General features: G+C 51.1%; 1 protein-coding gene and 1 non-coding gene across 2 annotated transcripts in view; one reads left to right on the top strand and one right to left on the bottom strand.

The window, feature by feature from the left end:
• Positions 1-15,215, top strand: part of Sesn (Sestrin) — a 91,981-nt gene that overhangs the window by 28,197 nt on the left and 48,569 nt on the right. The window lies entirely within an intron of this gene.
• Trnak-cuu (transfer RNA lysine (anticodon CUU)) lies at positions 12,573-12,645 on the bottom strand. The gene has a single exon. It is a non-coding gene; the product is annotated as a tRNA-Lys (tRNA).

Here is a 15,215-nt window from a genome sequence, read left to right as displayed (position 1 = left end):
TTTCCCCGTGCGGTCGCATGATCGTCGAACCCGCCTCAATTATATGCTAATTGCGCGAAACCGGCGATTGAAAATAACAAGTCCCCTAAGAGGGAGCGGCGGAGGGGCAGGCGAGGAGGTACGAATAAGTGGGATACATCGATCGAAAGGAAAAAAAGATTCAGTCGCTTTCCGTGGGACTTTTTCGTCGCTCGTTTATCGGGGATTGGGGTTCGACGATTTATCGAGGAGCCGCGCAGTGGACGCGGGACCGCGAGCGTATCGACGCGGGGAGGCAAAGCGACGAGAGAAGGGTAGGAAAAAAGTTGGATAAGACCTCGCGAGAGGGTCAACCGATCGTTCGATTGACCGTCCGCTCCGACTTGCCTCGGCTAAACTGGCAATCGGTAATTGTGTCAGACGACCGAGTGCCCTTGTTGACAGTGCTCGATGTCGAAGCACGTCCCACGAGGATCGTCGAATATTGCCAGTCGATCTTCCACGTTCCCCTGTTGATTTATGGGGTAAATGCTTATTTTCAGAGTAGGAATATCGTTTACGGTGAAAGCCACCGGTCTCCCAGGATTCTCGTCGTATCAGCTTACACGATGATTCGATCATTATTGTCATCGTTATCATAAGTGGGATGAAATCCTGTCGATGTATCAAGAGGGTGCCATTTTCGAGGGGGTGTAAACAGAGCATCGCGATCATCGAACGGATACGAACGTACTGCCGTGTGGTATGCTCGCGAATTTTAATCAACACCATTTTTTCACCCCTGTTTTTGCGTCATGCTCTATGAATAGAAATTATATCCACTTCCGTTCATTCATCCGACTTGCCCCGCCTCGCAATAACGAGATCGCTAGAACGAAGAACCGGCAGAATTCGGAACGGGTGATAATCCCTGACTTCGTTCGGAGCGTACGATAACTACTGCGCGTAGAATTCAAACGACGACACTGCACCGAGCATAATTGCATTGATCTTCGCGGAGAACCGTTGAAACGTGGGTCGGATATCACCAATTACCCGTGCCAGTCATCGTCACATGTTCGACTGTGCCCCCTATTCGTTATCAGGCGCGCGGAGAGCTTCTCTCGTTTCCCTCTTTTTCTCGTTTATTTTTTTCTTTGTTCTTTTCTCTATTTTTTTCGTTCGAACAGCCGCTCGTCGAGCGCGCGCGACGCGACGGGTACGCACAGTAAAAGTCAGCCCCGCGCGCTTTCGTGGACGGCGCGCGTTCAGAGTTATGACCGCTACGTCATCCGCTGGATTATAGTCCAGCCGCGATACACCGGGGTCAAACGCCCTGTTATCGTGGTTCGCTCGAATGGGAGTAAGTGCACACGTAAATGCGTAAATATTTGGTAGATCGACTTTTTACCAAACCGCTATATTTGACGACGGGACGAGGAGCATTATCGCGATAGGGGAATCACAGAAACGAGGTTATCGTAGGAGATTCTTCAGGATATCGATCGATGTTTTCCTCTCTCCTGTTAGATCGCGACTCGTTTATCGTTGGTTCGTAGAATCGTCGAAAAAGTAGAACAGCGTTCACGAAGAAGGTATGATCTTTGGCCATAGGTGCGCCTTACGTTGACCATTACTACTTAGCCCACTGTGGGTGTAATCGAACTATCATTCCTCGTGTGTTTTATCGCGATCGTCGTTACCGATTAGCGAGCAACATTTGGTCGACTGTTCGTATGCAACGATAGAAAAAACTACGAAGCACTATGGATTTACGTATGATTCGATACGATTGCGCCATGCCAAGTCGAAGTAACGTCGCCTCGCGTGCTTGATACGTTCCTAATCGTGGATACAACGCACGTATCTAAGAAAACAGGACAGTGCAGAGAGATTAGGTGTCGAATTGGTCGCGGCTACGCAGAAAATTGCAGTTTATCAGAGCACAGTAAGAGAGAAGTAGGTCAGTCGAAAGTGTAATACGGCCCGGATTTGACATGTGTTACGTAGCGATTGCCGCTAATCGAATTCGACTCGATTCGTCCCTCGTTTCCGATTTTTCTGCGTGCGCACGCACGCGCCTAGAATATACGCCGATAGCGTACGATAAGCCTAATCGTTGCTCTTATTACCGACGATGCGCTGTTTCCTGCTCGTTCGATCACTCCGTGCACATTCGGTGCCGCGAATCTCTCTCCCTCCCTCGTCCCCTCTGCGTTCCCCGTCTCCGTCGCCGCGACGGAGCATGTAGGTCACAAATTTACGTAATAATCAATTACACGAGCAATTCGTTTCTTCTGCGGTCATCGATAATCTCGTGTTTTTCGCTTGTATTTTTCTCCCCGCCGGTTTTTTCACTTCTTTTTCACCGCGGCAAAAATAAACAGCGGCCGATAAATCAGCGGACGTCGCGCGGAAATCGTAGGAAACCGTAAACAAGTTCAGCAAGAAGGGGGGCGAAAAAACGGGAGAAAAAGTTGAATAAAATTGAAGGTGGATCGTACACCATCGTGGCGGCGGCTGCGGCGGCGGCGGCGGCGACGAACCGAAGACCTTCTTCTATAATGGTGTCGCGGTTCTAACCGTGCGTTCAACGGTTCTGTTTATTTCTAGGCTGGCGCCAAATAATTTCGCGTATCTTTAGAATCTTGTTAACAATCCGACTGGTAAACAAACAGGACAGAATTGAATTCTGTCAACAGACGAGCTATGCCAAGTATGCGGACGCGTGCAAATGCACGTGGTGCACGTATGACGGAGGCGTGTTCGCACGGTTGCGCCTCGGTTGTCCGGCGAACAAACGCTACACGTGTCGAACAGATATTGCGTCGTTTCTAGCCGCGCCGTTTAAAAGGCAGCCGCGATCCGCGCCGATTTCGCGGCCTGAGCGCGAGAGACGGCGTCGACCAGCTTCCGGCTTCTGATCCAGTCCCGGCTGGAAACCGCCGGCTGCAAGGAGAGGCGAAGCGGAAGAGGAAAAAATATCGTCGAAACGGGGATGCGTCGTTGTTTACGATGCTCGACGATGGTACCGCGTACGGTCGTTCCCTCTCCTCGTGTCGAATACTTTGTTCCGCCCACGCGGTCCTCCGCGTAAACCGCGACGATGATGGAGAGAGCCGCGCGTGTACGCGTCCAATGAGACGCCGGAGGATGCGTAACGAGCGGCGATACACCGCGTGAACCGAGTCGACGATAAACCAGCCGGACGGGCGTCTGGCCAAACGCGAATCTAAGTCATCTTAATGGCCCCGTATGTCTTTCATCCGCCGACAACCGCGGTGGACCACCATGATATTCTACGATTTGTAAACAATCGTAGCTAGCTAGCGAGTACTCGGTGGATTCTTGGGTGAGAATCAGGATCCCCCTCGGGTGAATAATTGGATTCGCATCAAGGATCTCCACTCTTCCGCCTCGTGTTTTCATCGTTCACGACCTACATACTAGATACATACACTCGTCGTCGATTGATGCCTCTCCGTCGAGCTGAATTCCGGCGACGAAATTAGTCGAACCACGGATATAGCCAGGCGAATCGTAAAACAGTCCCACGCGTTTCCCACACCGTCGGAGTGAATTCGCGTACGATCTCTGGCTGGCTCGTTTCAACCTTCGAATAATGTTGCACGCTCGTGACAGCGTTTCGCGATGTTGCTGCTGCTGGCCGTCGACGATACCGATCGTTGGCCCTCCTGAACGTGGTATCGGCGATTCCTCTCAGGCTGAGCTTCCCTCCGGTGATTTAAACGATGCACGCGTTTATCGAGCCACGTGGTGCTCAGGCTCGTATCGGGGGAGACCTCTTTCTCGTGCTCGATTACGTTATTTATACGGCGTGACGGGGGCCCATTATCTATTTAGCTCGAAAACTGCAGCCGCTTCGTTCGTTGTTTATCTCGGTTGCTCGGGCTCGGTCGTCGCGACTACGCTCGCGGCTGGTTCCGCGGCATCGTCTTGTTCGGTACGGCTCTTTATCGGCTCAGCCCGGTCTTTTCGCATTGTTTATCACGCTGCAACACTGCGCAGCTTTATCTTCCGACCGGTTACCGCGAGTTTTATGCGCTTTATCGCCGCCGTTTCGCTTCCCTTCGCCGCCGATTACGCCACGCTCGCGTCCCGGCCAATTATCTGCGCCCGTTTAATACTTTATTGCGTCCCGATGCTCGTCTGCTCTCTCTCTCTCTCTCTCTCTCTCTCTCTCTCTCTTTAACTACGGGGGAGGGAATCGTCGAGTGCATGAACGAAAATCGCGTGGACGTCGAACGATCGCGCTCTACCGCGCCCTACCGATTGCACTCGAGCGCGTTCGCGGTGCGTTTATCGCTCGATTTTTCGTTCGCGTTCGAGATCGATCGAGAATTATGTTCGCCACGGATGAAACAGCTCGCGAAAGAGCGAATCGATGTGCCATCGCGCGGCGTGTCGTCGTTGCTCGTCTGCATTTCGCGATATCGCGGCGATCGGCCAACGCTGTCCTCCAGTTCTTGCATACAAATCATTTCCGCCAGCCTCACCGTTCTTTGTTATCGCCGGTTCGCGAGAGCGCCTACGATCATCAGAATGCGCGTGGACCGTCGTTGTTTACCGTTCCGCGGCGCGGATTCGTGCACCGCCGCGGCCGCGGATTTGCACGCGCGTACACCGGTGAATTAACAGCGGTTTATGGTCGCACGATGAATTTCATAGCAGGCCTTGGAGCGGCTCGCCGCTTCGAGCGTTGTTCTGGCCGGCTTCGTTGCCACGATCGCCACGGAGCCAATGGATGATGTCACGTATCAAAAGTGTCCACGCGTGTGTGCGGCGTCCGCACGGTGAAACGCGCGCTTGCACACGCTTCTCGTCGACCGAGCGACCGGCTTATCGTTCGCATGCCGAGCGTACACGCCGGGAAATATGCGTACATATGTAAGACGTCAAGGAGACGGGAACGAGCGATTTTTATTAATAGATCAGCCCGTTTCGAAAGCTTTCGTCTCGCTTCGGATTGACGCGGGAGATCGTTCGAGCCGCCTTTTTTTTGTTCCGCCCAGCCTGGTTCTCGTCTTTTTTGCAACAGCCTCGTTGGGCGTGATCGCAACAACGCTCTCGCGGTTCTACCGCGCGGTAACGAGGTGGTACGCGATCGTTGGCAAATTTGAACTTTTTATGATCGACCATTTCGATACTCCGAATAGTGTCTGCGCGCGGAATTGTATCACGCACAGGTTACGCGGCTCTCGCGGACAAAAAATCTAAATCGCCGAACAAAAAGTGGTTCGTATAATTTTATGTAACCTAGGAGTGGCAACTTAATTTGTGCACGTGCTTCGTACAAGGTGCCGATTAATGCTGGAGTTCAGCCATGCATAGTGAACGCCCGTTCCCGAACGCTCGACTATCGCGGGGTTAAACGCATTGTTAATACACTCGTTGTCTTGTTTCGTAAATCGTACGGTCCAATTACGCGTGATATATCGCTGGTTCCGTAAAGAGTAGGAAAAATTCAAGAACAAGGATTAAAAATGTGTTCTTTGGCTCGTATATCGTTCAGTCTCTTTGCTGCAGGGTTACGATACATAGTAGACTGTTCGACTTCCGTCGAGTATCGAAAGAAAAGTCTTCTATACTGGCTCGATGAAATCCCAGCTTTATAATTCCGATCAGCCGCTGGCGAGTGTACGCTAATCTGTATGCAGCACTGTTGTTTCCGTTTCAAATTGATAACGCAGCTCGTTAACGCATCTTCAACGCAATACGGCCTAACGATAACGCGTGTCGTGATATAAGCCGTAACATTGCAAATAGATTTAATTGCCCTGATCCGTTTCATGCCGGTTTACGTAAGCCACCGTAGTCCGCGGGTGCTATTTAATTAACTCGCCACGCCGCGAAAGAGAAATTGCCCGGCGTGTTTCTCCGTCCTTTCGATCCTCGATCAGCGAACACCGGGTAACCGTGTAAAATCGAGGAAACCTCCAATTACCCACCGCGTGACAACAGATCGGAACGCGATCGGTACGAATAGAAATACGGCCGATTTCCTAGCAGGTCGCTCGAGGTGCGCGCGTACCGTGTATTATCGCGAACCAATAACTGGGTCATCGAGTCGATACGTACTCGTTTATCTGCTTGTTTGCTCGCAGGTCCACGCTACAATAGTTGTCCTATCGAGTTGTCGATTCGAGATTCTTTATTACCTTTCAAACGATACGGGTACGCGTACGAACACAACAAATCCACCGAAGTGTATAGTTAAATAGAAATTCAACAATGTACCCATACCTCGTACAGCCACCATAAGGCCTCAGACTTGAAAGGTTAACCGCTCGAAGCTCTCTCGATCCCCCCCCTATAGCTCTGTTTACTCGAGTCGAATTTATCAAGCGAATCGATATAAACATACCACGGTAGTTATCACTGGTATCTCGTTCGAGCATGCTTTCTGGATTCTCGATCGACCAGGCAATTCCCGTACGACCAACCAGCGGCCAATCGTACCAGGAAGCGCCGCGTTTTTACTCGTCCTCGCCGGAAACCGCGCAGGCCGTCCTCGTTCGCCGGAATCATCCCTCGAGTCTCGTAAAAAAAAGCACGCTACCTAACCGTAACCAGTGGCAGTCGCACAGAACGCTTTAAATATCTTGGGCTCTGCCACGGGTTACGTAAAAAGATAATCTACGGCTAGCAAAGTGGGCTGCCCGTTCCGTTATCTTTTATGTAATAACATCTCTAGCAGCGATTCTCTATCGCGACCAGCTAGATCCCGTCGTCTTTCATTTCGCCAGCTATGCGGTACGTAAAGGCTGGCTTTATCGGCCTGTTTACCTTAGGTTTACCCGAGGAACACGTACGCCACACCCTGGCCCCGTTCCTCGGCCGGCGAACCCCTCAAAGGACACCATTATTCTCGATCCACGATACGACTATTTGCCAGAGGTGCGCGCACAACCCCCCCTCGCTTTCGAACGACGCGGAGGAATTCTAATCCCTCGAACGGTACGAGAGGGTGTTTAGATTGCGATCAGACGATACACGAACCCAATGGAAGACGAAGGTATTTTCCTGGAGATGCGTCGAGCAGCATCGATCGATTTTAATTATGCGCGAAGCAGAAACACGATCGCGCGGACTTGCGCTCCGATATCAACCGGTAGTTGGGTAGTTGGAGAACACGTGGCACTGGTTTCACGGCAATCTTCGCTCTTCAATCTATCGATAAGATACGTTCCCATGGAGGAAAAGGGGAACCGGTCGTTGGAATCGTGAGTGTTTTTCGCGGAAGGAACGAATCGTTCGTTCGCTAACGCTGTTAAACACTTGTTGCATCGCAGACGTCGATGATTCTCTCGATTGTATAATATCTAAGATTGTATTAATATCTTTGGAGTTCCTGCTGGCGCCTTTATCGATCTTAGAGATTTTCCTGTCTCTCCACCGACGAGAATTTCGTATCCCAAATCGACGACCACGAATTTCCTCGCCCACGATATTTTCGAACGTTATCGCGGCAGTAAAATCGGGAACAGCTGTTACCCGACTTACGAGAAACATTATTTTTATCGGTCGAACGATCGATCAGTCAGATTTTTTCAATTCAACCCGCCCGTTCACCTTCCGCGTCGTTTTTCTTCCCGCTCCTCCGGTTGATTAATGCGCGAGCGGGCAGGAAAATCGCGCGCGATTTGTACCCCTTTAAACGATGATTTAGTAACGGAACGCGTACATTTGTCGAACGTCACTGGCATCAGATCAAAGGGACGGATAAGCGCGTTTCTCGCCGGATAAATGATGTGTCATTTTAAACGAGCCGATCGATACAATGAGGAATTGTTCGCTTTATATGGTCACCGCATTAAAACCGGCCGATTTCGAGCATGTAAATTCATCGAGGGCCCCGTCGTCGTCGTCGTCGTTCGAGCCGATCCCGTCCCCCTTATTGTTTCCGAACGGACGCGGTATAAATCATGCCGCATCTCGCGGTCGTTTCGCGTTCTCCAACTCGAACGAACGTCGCCGTGTCTTCGGCGCGAACGACTCGCGCAAACTCGTTTAATTATTCCGCCTCTCCCCCAACCTTCTCCGTTTTTTCTTCTTCTTCTTTTTCACCACGGTATCGCGGGAATTAAACAGAAACGAAGCGGAGGGAGTATTTGCCTTGGCACTTAGAAACAAAACGATCAAACAACGGGCTGCTCTCCTGTTTGTCGCGCTCCGAGGTTTGTACAACGATTGCAGGATACCGGTAATCTCTTACGATTACTCGCCAGACAAATATTACCCAGGCGCATACACGGGATTCAGCTCTAATAATATCTTGTTTTGCCGCAAAGAAGTAACCCGGGAACGGGTGGTACAAACAATTAATTCGACGATGGCAATCGTCAAGCTTAAAGAGTTGAGATGGTGCTTAAATAAAAATACACAGTCGATCGAATCCGGGTGGGAAACTAGACGAAGAGGTAGACGCATCATTTTCCATAAGAATATTCAAGTTTCGTGCATCAAACAGGTCCAGATGCGTTTCGTGTAAACATTGCCGCGAGCGTGCGTCGATCGCACACGGGGTTGGGACGGAAACGGTGCGTCCATCGAGTTGGAGCTCGCCCAACGAACAGGAAGAACCACCGGTGCGCCCCGGTTTTTGATCGACAGCTCGCACGCCGTGCCAAACGCGCCGTGCGGTGGTTAAAACGACGAGAAACCGTCGATGATCATCGACGGTGGATCGAATCGGTCGCGTCGTACCCGGTGTTCCAAAAATAAACGGGGCCCGCCGCGTCACTTATTAGACGCATCGTCGCGCGCGCAGAACCGCGAAACCGGCAGGGGTTCTATCTTTACCTTTGCGCGCGAGCTAACGTCGGACGATATCTTTGGCTTGTTTGTGCACGCTCGCTTGCGAAACGATCTCGCGGGTCATTAGATTCGTCAGGATGACGAGAAATTGTAATTACAGGCGGGGAGGGGGTCGTCGGTCGATCCGCGGCGAAATCGTTACGCGGGGACCCTCGACATCTTGAGAGCCGAGTGGCACGTATTCCGAGGCTTGTTTAAATGGATCGTGTTTACGAACGGTCTGTTGACGTCAATCCTCCGTGTGTGTACGTACGCTGCGAAAACAACGCGAGCCCAAGTTGCATCAGTGGATTCGAACAATTACCGTTAAAATAGCGCTAATTTCCGAGTACTCGATCGGTCTTAGCCAACAGCCAGCTACGAACTGCCAACAAAATCGGAGTAAACAGACGCGTCCTCGTCTGACGTCATTAGCAATTTGCTCATTAACGCTAGACCACGCGGCTAAATCGATAATAGATCCCGCGCGGTCACGTACGGATCGTTTCGATCGGTGAAAAACTTGTACCCCCGCGGTGCTACCGCTTCTGTATCGCAAGTTCGCGAAGTCGCGGTGGTTCTTGCCGTTTCGTTCACCAAATGAAACGATCGAACGTTCCACGACCGCGTTCGATCGTCCGTGAAATTGACGTCGCGTTTCTCCGATCGAGCAGAAAGATTCGCGCGAGCTGGGACCGTGAAACGATCGGGGTCCGTTCGTCGACCGGCTTTCCCCTATTTAAAAAGTGACTCGAAGGAACTTTTGCGGCGAACGAGGCGTTGCAGTCGACGGCCAGCTTGGTTTTAATTAACAATCGCATCGCGCGATACGCATCGCGTTAAATAGCACTTTCGCTAAGCGCGTTTCGCTCGGTTGTCGCTGGTTGTTGCGGAGTGCAGTTGCGCGAGGAGGCAGCAGTGTGTCGATGGATGGATGAGTCATGCACACGGGTCGCTGGTACTAAACGAGCGAACCGTACATTTTTCTTTCCTATTTCTCTCTATTCTCTTGTTCGTTCCTTTTTTTTTTTCTATTCCCTTTCGAGCGTTTCGTTTCATAGCCGCGATTGGAAGAGCGTGAAACGGCTGTAACGTTGCCCGATGATTCATACGCGACCGCATTGTGACTAATCGAATTTTCGAGCGCGTGCAATGTCTTTTCGAGTGTGAAACAATATCAGAGCTATTTCATCGCGCTTCGGACCGTGGCTGCACGGGATCGTGTAAAACGATTCGAGAGGTAGAACGTCACGCGACAGGACAGAGACGGGGCCCCTAAACCAGTCGAAAACTAATCAATCTAACCGGCTCTATTATTACGCCTCGTGTTTACCCCGTTACACGATGTCTGTACACGCGTACGTACGCGTGTTTTTCGAACGACGCGTACACGCTTCGGCTAGCTGCGGTGCGATATTTCAACGGCACAGTTTCATAGAAGGCAGAGATTCGCGAATAAGCGCGACAATGGAGCCCATCCAAAAGGATCGCGGAACAGGGTGCCTCGTTACGGTGGCGACCGCATCTGTTATGCGAACCGATTCGAATAATGTAACAACTATTTTCGAGCTGTGCTCCATTCGAAACGAATACCAAGAGTGCCTCACCTCATTCAGTGCTCGGATAAATTTGACGAGTAAAAGACCACTTCGTGTGGTACTCTCGAAGTAAACCGTCTCGTATTGTTCCTAATCACTCGAATTACTCGATGGTGCGATCGTTGGACAAGGTTCGAACAAGGTTCTCGAGGTTCGAGCTTGAAGGTTCTGCTCCAAAGAGAGCAGCTATCAGCTCGTTCGATTGTTTGGCGATTCGATTCGAAGGAAACCCGCCGGCAAACAGTCTCCCGCGTCGGAATTAGGCCAGTCGCGGAAAATAGCTGTACCCGGACGCGTTCGCAACGCGGCGTGCGTGCCGTCGTGGCCACTTTCGAGAGGCAATTTCGCCTGCTCGTCTCTGCGTGCCGCACGTGCGTTCCACCGCGGCTGGCATTATCACGTGTCGGCCCCGTGGCCAGGCTCCTCGCCGCGAATTCCGCGTACACGCATCGATCGCACGCTTACTCGCCGCCTTAGATCCGCGAGTCGTCGTGCGAGACACACGCGCGGAACTTCTACTTCCTCCCCGCGTCGATAAACCTGTTCGCTTCCGATTCGCAGCTGTCGAACGATATTTCCGTTTCGCTTAGCTAATCGAATGCGCGTACGTGCCTTTCAATTATTCATCAGTTCCCGTTTTATCTTCGTTAATTAGTAAAAAAGTACACGGATGAGTAAGTACTAAAGTAGGAATTGTCAGGGAAAAAATATTGTTTAATCGCGGCAGAGATAAAGCTAATCTCAGCCTGTCACTTTACACTATCGTAACCGATCGTTAATTGTACGTGGAAAAAAACAGAGTTATAGAATGTAATTTGTTATTGATCCCGACGGCAGACGTTCATTAATGAATGTATAACAATTCAAGTGAACGTGACTGGCTGATACGTCTCGCTGAATGAAGAAGACACGTCGGGACCGATACGTTCGGAACGACACTGTTTCGGCCAGCGTTTGTTCTGTTTTATCAAAGCGTATCGATGTAGATAACGCTCGAGAGGAATAATATTTGCTTTCTATTTTCCTTGTTCAAGACACAGAGTGTTGTGCCGGCCGTTTTGCCATTCGATAACTTCCGCGGTCGTTCCACGAGCGGTGGTTCGCGCTCCGGGGGTGCTCGAGGAACAGGGTGGCCGGAAGCGGACGAAGGAAGGGCGCAAGACTATTAATTACACGCTGCACCGTGGATCGATCCACTTTCGCTGGCCAGAGGACGAAAGGCTGCGATCCACCGTGTCGTTCGATAAACACTTTATTTCGGGTCGTGTCGAAACGTTGCGGTGGTGTGCCGCATGCTGTGCACCACCTAAAAATACACGACTCCGCGGATCAGCCCTTCCCCCCTCTGCACGGACTCTCACCGAAACTGCGATCGAAAATAACTTTCCGAAACACCTGGCACCCCGGCGTTTCTATTCTGCACGTTCAATCTCACCACCTCCTCTTCATCCCCCTCCACCCTGCACCCTCCGTCGACGAGTTTCCACCAACGAGCGCACCTGTCCAACGAATTCCTCTTCCCTCCTTGCGCGCCCGCCACAGAAGAGGTCTTCGAACATTTTTATTCATCCCTAAAATCCTTCGTTAGGGAGTTTCACAACGTTTCTCGAACAGCTGATCGGGGGTGCAAAGAAGTATTGGAACGTGATTTGTAGGTAGAAACCTTCTGGTCTTTCGTCTTCTGTTCTATATAATAGGAGGGTTGATGCTTAACGAATTTCGATAATGTGTACAGCATCTGCTGTAATCTAAAGTAGGTAATTAGCGCAGACTTCGTCACGAGTGTCTGGTAAGAGCGTTAAAGCAACTTCCAGACGCGACGCGTATCGTTCGAAGAAGTTTGCCGGTGATCCCCTGTACACCCTCGATCGAACGAAATCGGATTTGTCCGCGCGATGCGTCAGGTGTGTCTGTTCCCCGGATCCGTGAGTACGCGACAGCCTTTCGCCTCTGTTCGTTTCGATAAGATTACGAAGCTCGATGATTTTCGATTGCCTGTTTACACGGCTCGCGTATCGGGACCAGGAAAAATACCGATCCGCGTTGGTATCTGTGCGAGTATAAGGAAGACCCTTATCGGACGATGCTTCCTTCCGCGATCGATCGCCACGGTAGCCGTAGAAAATCTCAAATATTGATCTTGCTAGATTGCACTTGTACGATCGGAGCTGCTCTCGAGGGAAAAAAAATATTTATCCTCGCCCAACGTGGGGCTCGAACCCACGACCCTGAGATTAAGAGTCTCATGCTCTACCGACTGAGCTAGCCGGGCGACTTGTGCTTCTCCATAGGACCTTTCGTCGAAAATGGTCCGCAGAATCTTGCCAAGTTTCGCCAGGTTCCTCCAATTTCAATTGTTTATTAAATTACCCTGATATATTAGACGTGTTTGGAGGGATAGGGCAAGTTATATCCGAGGATCGATCGAGGCAGGGGTATCCCCACGATACTCGTACAAGTCGTTAAGCTCTGTTCTGGGCCGTTTGGGTCGTAATTTGGATTTAGTCTAAGACCATACAAGGCTGCTTTATCTTTCGCTAAGCTGTCGCATCGAACGATCTTTATAATGGGAGTATTAAAAAGCCGATTACAGAGCTAATGGGAAAATTGTTCGACAGAAAATTTGGTCGTTTCATCAACGCGATGCAAACGATCGAGTGATCGGTGAACTCGTTAAACATTGTGGAATTCTATGGAATTCGAATATCGATGTAGAACAGACGCGCTGCTAAATATAACAATGACCCGGATATTCGACATATTTAGAGTCGGTTGACGATTAAAGGACCGCGAGACGGCCCCGCGAGAATCAAGAGGAGTGAATTCCACGCGAAAAAATTCGGTGTGAAGTCAGCATTAACCGCCTATATTCGTAATACACCGATGCTGGCAAGTTTCCAAGGGATGCTTGCTAGCACGCTGAGATTCTTAGAAACAGGCTGCTTCCCCGCTGTTCTCTCTTTCCCTCTCGCACTTTCCGCGTCTTTTGCCGCGGGTCCGCGCGCGGGTCGTTGCACGATCATCGGGTTTTCTGGGTTAATCACCGAGCTTTTCGACGTACGCGCGAACGCGCCTCGCACTTGCGAACCTCGCCTAATCGTCTCTCGATACGGTCCCCGATGGGCAACCCCTTGTCCCGTCGAGCGACCGGAAATGGTACTCGAAACGATCGCTGGTGATCGACGATCGACGAACGCAACTCCCTACGAAAGCAACTCTCTTTTATTCGATTCAAAAATACCAATCGAAATCGATCACGCGTCGACTGCGCGAACCACGCGAGGGGTTGCGAACGGGACGCTTTCGCGATGGCGTTCGAAAAACGATTCATCTTCCATCGAGTGAAGGAAGCACGAGCATAGTCACCTGGATTAGCATCAAATCATAACATATCACGGTCTTACGTATTTTTTATCTTACGTCACATTGAATTCCCTACGGCAGGTGTTTAATTATCGGGTAGCACGCGATGGTAATTCTAATTCCTCCGTCGAAAAACTTCATTAACGTCTGCGTTTATCGTAACATCGGAGTGCCGTCCGTTTCCACGGCTGACGCGGTGTTTCCTCTATCGGCGAATGATTAATAGGAGCGGACGTCCCGCGAGCCGGCGTAAACAGTAATAAATTAACGATTCGCCTCGCGTAGCGCGCGGTTGGCCGCCGTTCTGGTCCCCAGGGCGGGAAACCGGCGTTTCGAACGAACGCGGAGGATAACGCGAGGAGGCGGCGCGAGAACCAGTCCCCCCGGTGCCCCGATGAAATTGCAAGGCTGACGTAATGTCGTGTGCAGGAACGATATAATCCGGATGATATAACGTCGTTGCACGCGTCACTAATCTGCCTGGGCCGACGTGCGATCTCGCGTCGTGACCAGTTTCCTCGGGTTTCCATTGTTGCCTCGTTACACGAGCAGCGATCGAAATCCGCCGCTGAAAACACCGGAAGATCGGTTAACGCGTACGCGGAGCGAGCCGCCAATTTCGCCGCTGAGAATCAGCCGCGTCAGGGACGACGAGCGCGTTCGACGCTGTCGTTATGCGCGTTGCGTATCGCGGATCGGCAAACAAGATCGGGATCTATTCCCAGAGGCTTATTGTAAATATAACCACCGGAGTCATGTAATTTTAATCCGCGAGCTCGTAATTATGACCTTATCCCAACGCCGTTCATTATCGGCTCGACAAAAAATGCCACGCCTCGGAAAAAACTGTTTATTCGCATGTTTTTGCCGCGGATCGCGACAAAAAGTTTTGTAAAATGTTAGCGTTTTAACATTGAATAATTCATTGTTACAAAAGGATGGAAATGCGTGCGCTAAGATTCCCGGTTGAGACGGCGTTCAAGATTAGCCGCGAGAGCGATCGCGGATTCGTCGGATGCAGGGAGCGATTTCGAGCGATCGGAGTTTAAAGGGGACCGCGACGCGTAGCCGCTGTTGTTCCGCAGTCATCGAACTTTGCCACGGACAATCCGCTCGAACCGGCTCCCGAATTCTATTTTAAAAATGGGCACCGCGTGGCGCACGCGAGCTTTCTCGAAGCGCGAGGGAAAGCGAGGGTTCCGAGAAGAGTAGTCGCAACGGGACAAAGGTGGCCCGTGGGGTCGCGTGCGTAACTTCTAATATTGAGAACTTGACACATCGGGAAGTTAGTGGCTCGACGCCAAGAGGTTCGTACGCTTCGAGAAGCCTCCTCGCGCTCGCTGGACGACGACCCTGAATCGTCGCGGTGGCTCGAACGTATCGTCTAATGCTCCGTACACACAGATCCGATCCGGCGATGAAATCGTTCGCGCGGATCCGGAAAATCGCTCGAAAGAGCGACGGGCACCACGTGAACCG

Source organism: Xylocopa sonorina, chromosome 2, assembly GCF_050948175.1.
Source record: "Xylocopa sonorina isolate GNS202 chromosome 2, iyXylSono1_principal, whole genome shotgun sequence".
Classification (NCBI taxonomy): Eukaryota; Metazoa; Arthropoda; class Insecta; order Hymenoptera; family Apidae; genus Xylocopa; species Xylocopa sonorina.
Note: the sequence above shows the minus strand (reverse complement) of the source record. Positions and strands in the feature narration are given on the sequence as shown.